This window comes from Zea mays, chromosome 5, assembly GCF_902167145.1.
Source record: "Zea mays cultivar B73 chromosome 5, Zm-B73-REFERENCE-NAM-5.0, whole genome shotgun sequence".
Taxonomy (NCBI): domain Eukaryota; kingdom Viridiplantae; phylum Streptophyta; class Magnoliopsida; order Poales; family Poaceae; genus Zea; species Zea mays.
In genome coordinates this window covers 26,146,647-26,153,728 of record NC_050100.1, presented here as the reverse complement: position 1 = coordinate 26,153,728, position 7,082 = coordinate 26,146,647, and the positions used below count along the sequence as shown (strand labels likewise).

At 48.9% G+C, this 7,082-nt stretch overlaps 1 pseudogene; it reads right to left on the bottom strand.

Moving 5' to 3' along the window:
• Positions 1 to 2,747: 2,747 nt before the first annotated feature.
• Positions 2,748 to 7,082, bottom strand: part of LOC109939654 (uncharacterized) — a 70,739-nt pseudogene continuing 66,404 nt past the window's right edge.

Genomic DNA, 7,082 nt, shown 5'->3' with positions numbered 1-7,082 from the left:
TCTACTTGTTTAATTACCTCTTAACCTTCTTTGAGCCATGTTCCAAACACTTAGAGAGTAATCAATCCTCCACTTAAGATTAGTCCATTTTATAACTTGATATCATTCCCCTACACTTAATACTATACCTTTTTGAGTTGTCTGCCAATGTTTGTACATGTTTGATGTGTTTTTCATTTATACTTTTCCAAATGTATTGAATGTATGTTCGCTTTACTTAGACAACGAGCAGTCCGAGGTTCCTGAGTGTGTTGCTGAAGGTCCCTCTAAGCAACAACCTGGTGAAGGCAAGTGTCCTCAGACCTATCATGTCCTACTTTACTTTATAATTCACTGTCCTGCATTACATTATTGAAACTTAAGGATTGACTAGTTTGTATTTACCTTACCCTTGTTTACCTTTTTGGGTTAATCATGGTTAGCTTATGCTATTGCTTTAACTTAATCAATGAACATGATGTGATCTTTTATGATACGATGACGTTATCCCGATGAGGTTCTTGTGATTACTTTAGAGGGCTTAGGCTGTTTCCTGGGTACCTCTCCGTAAGGACCTGTTTGGGGAGTGACAACCCGGGATAACAGTGCAACCATGAGGGTGGAATGGGACGCCCTTAGCTGATTAATTAGAGGAACCAGAGGAGTAGTTGGCTTTGCCGTAGGACCATCAATGGGGTCCAGGCACAATACTTGCTCTGCCGAGGCTGGTTGCAGAGGTTCTTTGATTTGGTTTTGTTAGTCACCCTTTCTGTCGGGAGATGTACAGTGTTTATCAAACTGGAGAAACCTAACGGGCTACTATGACCTCTAGGAAATCTTTATAAAGGCTACGTTGTGTGACCCTGCTAGGTCACCTTGGTAGTGATCAATGGGGAGGCTAGAACCCTGGGCAGAATGGGAATCACGGCTTGTGGATAAAGTGTGCAACCTCTGTAGAGTGTTAGAAACTGGTATATCAGCCGTGTTCACGGTTATGAGCAGCCTTGGGATCCTCTTTGATTAGAAGAACTTTGACTACATTTATGATGATGATTAGCAATGATGGTTATAATTTTGATCTCTGGTATTTCCTCTTGGAGGGAGTACTTCTAGGTAATAACTGGGTTATTACTAAAATTTGGCTATAATTATAGTAATAAAACTTGACCAACTAAAAGCAACTGCTTAACCTTAACTCCACATACAGCTAGTCCACTTTAGCCAAACGGGACATTTGCTGAGTACGTTGATGTGTACTCATCCTTGCTTTACAAACCACCCCACCCCAGGTTGTCCCCACTGTACTCAGTGCTCAGGAGGTGAAGCTGGTAACATGGAGGACTTTGAGGAGTTCCAGGACTACGACAAGTTTTAGTTTACATTAGTGGCAAACCCCCAGTCAGTTGCCTATGTAGGCTTACATTCTACGTTTCATTACTCCGCACTTTGATGTTATTGTTAAACACTATGGATATGTATTTGACTTTGTGGGCATCTCAGACATCTTGATGTAACTAAGTACCTTTCTGTTATTTAATTCAAGCATTATGTGATGATGTCCAACTATGTAATCGTTATGTATGTGAGTTCTGATCCTGGCACATATATGGTTCGCATTCGACTTACCTTCCAAAACCGGGTGTGACATAAGTGGTATCAAAGCCTTGCTGACTGTAGGACCGCTAACCTAGACTAGAATGGTCGCTCTAAGGACTATTGACCCCTGCTCTTACCTTGACCTTAGTGTCTTTTCACAAGTTGGTTATCTTGACCAACTCTATGTTATTTACTTATCTCAAAAAGTTTCGTCTCACTTCTCTTTTTGTTTACTTTCTGGTCTCATAGTTCTACTCTTACTCTTGTGCTTACGATGTCTTTTGTAGATGGCCCGTATCAGGTGCACTGCACGTAAGTCTGTGATCCCCTTTTTGCCTTCTCGCCTGGCGGAGCGTCCACTGCGTCGCATGATGCCAGGTCAGTCCAGTCACCTAGAGAGACTGCATCGTCGCCTGCACGAGGAGCAGGAGCGCCGACGCTAGGAGCAGGAGCAGGAGTAGTAGGACTCTTCCCCCTCGCCTCAGCGGGAAGTGGAGTCTGAGAGGCCGCCTTCCCCTACACCCTAGCCAGAGATGCCCCCCTGCACCACCACAGGGCATCCCAGTTGCTAGAGGAGACCCTGACGGAGACGGAGACGACGACGACGCTGGTGGCAGTTCGAGCCACGGCACGGTGCGCTCGGAAGAGCCGGAGCCAAAGGGATGGATTGCTAGACCCATCACTCGTGACGCTGCTCGTGGGTGTCACTTCCAAGACGCTCTTGATACCCTGTTGCGTCGAGCCTTTGACCGACACACTTGGTCTATCGAGTATCGTTATGTAGTCTACCAGCTAGGGCTGGGCATTTTAAACCCGAGAACCGAACCCGAACCGAACCCGAACCCGAATAGACCGAATTGGTCGGTTTTTCGGGTTTCGGTTTTCGGGTTCGGTCCACATATCGTATCTATTCGGTTATCGGGTTAGGGTTCGGTTTTTGTACTGCATAACCCGAATAGACCAAAAAACCGAACACAGATCGCTCACCAGCCCAATAACTACTTGGCCCACTTAGCCAGCCATGGCCCAGTCTTTCCTTCCTCCCTCCGGTAGTTCGGTCCGCTGTCCACAGCCCGCAGGCAGCCACAGGCAAAGCGCAGAGCCGCAGACCGCCCAGGCGTCCAACCGCGGAGCCGCCCACCACTTCACCAGCCAACCGCCGAACCCTAGACCTAGATCTTCTGCACTGCTCGGCCGCCGCCTGCCGCAGCCCGCCGCCCCGCCGTCCACCGCCGTCCGCCTGGACTCCACTGCTCGGCCGCCGCCCCGCCGTCAACTGCTCCCGGCGTCCGGCGTTCTGCTCCTTGCGTGGGCGTGGCTGCGCTCGACTGCTCGAGCTCCAGCACCAGCAGGCAGCCGGCGGCGTACTGCGACTGCGACTCCTTGCGTGGGCGTACTGCTCGAGCTCCACCGCCGTCCGCCTGAACTTTGTATTATTATTACTTTGTTATGAACTTTGTTATGAACATATGTGTAGTATTATTTCTATTAATTTGTTATGAATTTTGTATGGACATATGTGCAGTATTGTATTGTTTGTCATCCATAAACTCATGATTTGCACCTGATTGTGTTATTCGGGTTCTATAGGAACCGAATAGACCGAACCGAATTTTTTGGTCTATTAGGGTTCGGTTCCTAAAATTATGTGTTCGGGTTTGGTTCCTATTTTACAGAACCCGAATTTTGTAGAACCCGAATAACCCGAACCGAATTACCCGTATTACCCGAATGCCCAGTCCTACTACCAGCATCATCGCGGGTTATACCCGGACCAGTGGGAGGCTACTTTCCTGGTGCGCCATCTAGACGATGATCTCCGGGGTGCAGAGGCCTTCTCAGAGCACTATTCTATCACTGAGAGGGACACTGCCGAGGCAGCCATGCAGGATGCAGCACGACGGACACTTTCTCAGTATTGCTTGATGTTCAGCAGGGTAGCTGACGACCTTGACCTAAAGTACTACCCTCGCCATTCGACCGGCAGTGCTAGAGGTGTGATTGTCTCGCCAGTTGGTGAGGGCAATCCCAGGCTGAGCAGCATGATCAACATGGCTGTCGTGCCCAACACAGAGTTGGACCACGCCCTTGACGAGTTGGGCAAGGTTCGGGCAGAGGTTGCGGAACTGCGTGCTGAATGCGCGGCACACAACTATCTTGATGGTGGTTCTCCCGCCCCTGTCAGGATTCAGCACCCTTACCATTCACCGCCTCGTGGTCGCTTTGGCTATGGTACCCCAGACTGCAGGACCCAGATAGATTTAGATCCATAGATCGACGGAGTCGGAGTCAGTAATAATGCTTAATTCAGTGTCCTATTCTAGTCAGTCTTAGTTAGAGTTAGTTTGGTTATCTTTGTTGGATGCTTGTCATGATGAACATGTAATGAAGTTGGATCTTTGTAATGATTGTCACCAAGGTGTGGGTATCCCGTACAACTTGGTGTAGTTATTAATAAAGTCAGTTATTTAGTTGGGTAATCCATTTATTTCCACTTTCCTCTTTATCTGAGAAGTCAATGAAGATGATCAATTGTTCAATGATGTGAAGATTTCCATATATCTTTTCTTATGCTGAAAGACTGCAGAGTCAGATCTGATATGTGTATGGTTTCTATAGATGTCTGAGAACAGGCGTAGAGGTGCGAGGCGTGCTCAGCCAGAGCAGCAGGCATCCCAGGAAGAGGCAGCTCTGCAGCAGCATTTGCCACCGCCACCCCCGATGACCATTGAGCAAATGTTCTTGATGCAGACTCAGGCAGTTCAGGCAATTGGTCAGACTTTAGCAGCGGTGCAGCAGGTGCAGCAACAGCCACCACCACCTTAGCCTCCAGTGCAAGTTCAGATGCCACAAGTGCCCAGAGACAAGTGGGTAGAGTTCATGAGGGGCCATCCCCCTGTTTTTGCCCACTCTGCTGACCCCATGGACACGGAAGATTGGCTGCGTACTGTGGAGCGTGAGTTGCACACTGCCCAGTGCAATGACCATGAGAAGGTGTTGTATGGTCCTCGACAGCTGAGTGGAGCAGCCCAGTCTAGGTGGGAGTCTTACCTCGCCACCCATGTCAACCCTGAAGCCATTACTTGGGAAGAGTTCAGGGACAACTTCTGTCACTACCATGTGCCCGAGGGACTGATGATAGTAAGGAAGGAGGAGTTTCTCGCCCTGAAGCAAGGTCATATGTCCGTCAGTGAGTACAGGGATAAGTTTTTGCAGCTGTCACGTTATGCCCAGAAGATGTCAACACGGATGCTAAGAGGCAGTACCGCTTCCTGAGAGGATTGGTTGATCCCCTCCACTACCAGCTTATGAACCACACTTTCCCCACCTTCCAGCATTTGATAGACAGAGCAATCATGACTGGAAGGAAGTGTCGGGAGATGGAGGATAGGAAGCGCAAGATGGTGGGCCTCAAGCTAGGAGTAGCAGTCGTCCCCGCTACTCAGGCAACTTGCCCCAGCAATTCAAGCAAGGTCACCAGCTCCAGCATCAGCGTCAGCACCAACACTAGTATGAGAGGCAGTTTCCTTAGCAGTAGCAGCAGTACCGTCAGAACACTCAGCCGGGAGGAAATCAGTTCCAGCGTCAGAACAGCCAGGCAGCTCACCTTCCTGTCCTAGCAACCAACCAGAATGGCCAAGCAGCCCCAGCACAAGTAGGAGGTCGTGTATGCTTCTACTGTGGAGAACAAAATCACTGGGCGAAGAATTGTCCCAAGAAAGCAGCCCAGCAACCGCTAGCAGTCAATGCCCCAACAAGACAAGGAGTACCACAACAAGCACCAGGAGTCCGTGGTCAGGCCTACAACTGTGGAAAGGTGAATCACCTAGAGGCCGAAAGTTGAATCACCTGGAGGCCGAAGCAATCCAAGATGCTCAGGACGTGGCAGTAGGTATGTTTCCAGTCGAATCCTACCCAGCAAAAGTACTATTTGATATTGGTGCCACACATTCTTTTGTTTCTGCATCTTGGGTAGAATCACATAACATCCCCATAGAACCAATGATCCCGCCTTTGAGAGTTAATTCAGTTGGGGGAAAAGTTCAGTCCGATAGGCTTTGTCCAAATCTAAGGATTGAAATAAGGGGGATAGACTTCCCCGCTAGCCTAGTAGTAATGGGAACTCAAGGGTTAGATGTCATCCTAGGGATGAATTGGCTACACAGAAATCAAGCCACTATCAGTTGTGACAAGAGAACAGTTAAGTTGGTGTCCCCATCCGGAAAGGAAGTAGTAACCAAGCTGTACTTACCTGAACTAGAAGGAGCCTGTCACCATTTATCAATAGATGACAAAGAGTCTAATCCGATGGAGGCAATTAGGATTATGTCCGAATTTTCCGATGTATTCCCTGAGGAGTTACCAGGCATGTCACCTAAAAGAAAAGTTGAATTTTGAAAGTCGCCTAGAGGGGGGGTGAATAGGCGGAATCTGAAAATTATAAACTTAAGCACACACTACAAGCCGGGGTTAGCGTTAGAATTAAAATCGAGTCTGAAAGAGAGGGCGAAAAACAAATCAAAGTTAAATGAAGCAGATGACACAGTGATTTGTTTTACCGAGGTTCGGTTCTTCCAACCCTACTCCCCGTTGAGGTGGTCACAAAGACCGGGTCTCTTTCAACCCTTTCCCTCTCTCAAACGGTCACCTAGACCGAGTGAGCTTTTCTCTTTAATCAAACGGGTCACTTAGACCCCTACAAGGACCACCACAACTTGGTGTCTCTTGCTTTGATTACAAGTTGCTTGAGAACAAGAAAGAGGAAGAAGAAAAACAATCCAAGCGCAAGAGCTCAAAGAACACAAGTAAAACTCTCTCTTCTAGTCACTAATTGCTTTGAGTGGAATTGGGACTTGGAGAGGCTTTGATTCAATCTAATTGTGTCTTGTATTGAATGCACTAGCTCTTGTATTGAGTGAGATGTCTGAAAAACTTGGATCCTTGAATGGTGGTGGTTGGGGGTATTTATAGCCCCAACCACCAAAACAGCCGTTGGGGAGGGCTGCTGTCGATGGGCGCACCGGATAGTCCGGTCCGCCACCAGACACTGTCCGGTGTGCCAGCCACGTCACCCAACCATTAGGGTTCGACCGCTGGAGCTCTGACAGCCTGGGCCACCGGACAGTTCGGTGGTGCACTGGACAGTCACTGTTCACTGTCCGGTGCGCCTTCTGGCGCCTGCTCTGACTCTGCGCGAACTGTCCGCGTACTGTAGTGCTTTTCAGGTTTCCGTTGGAGTCGATCGTTGCGCTGTAGCCGTTGCTCCGCTGGCACACCGGACAGTCCGGTGCCACACCGGACAGTCCGGTGAATTATAGCGGAGTGGCTTTTCCAAAAACCCGAAGGTAGCGAGTTGGAGATGATCCACCCTGGTGCACCGGACACTGTCCGGTGGCACACCGGACAGTCCGGTGTGCCAGACCAAGGCAACCTTCGGTTTCTTTTGCTCCTTTCTTTTTGAACCCTAACTTGGACCTTTTTATTGGTTTGTGTTGAACCTTTGGCAC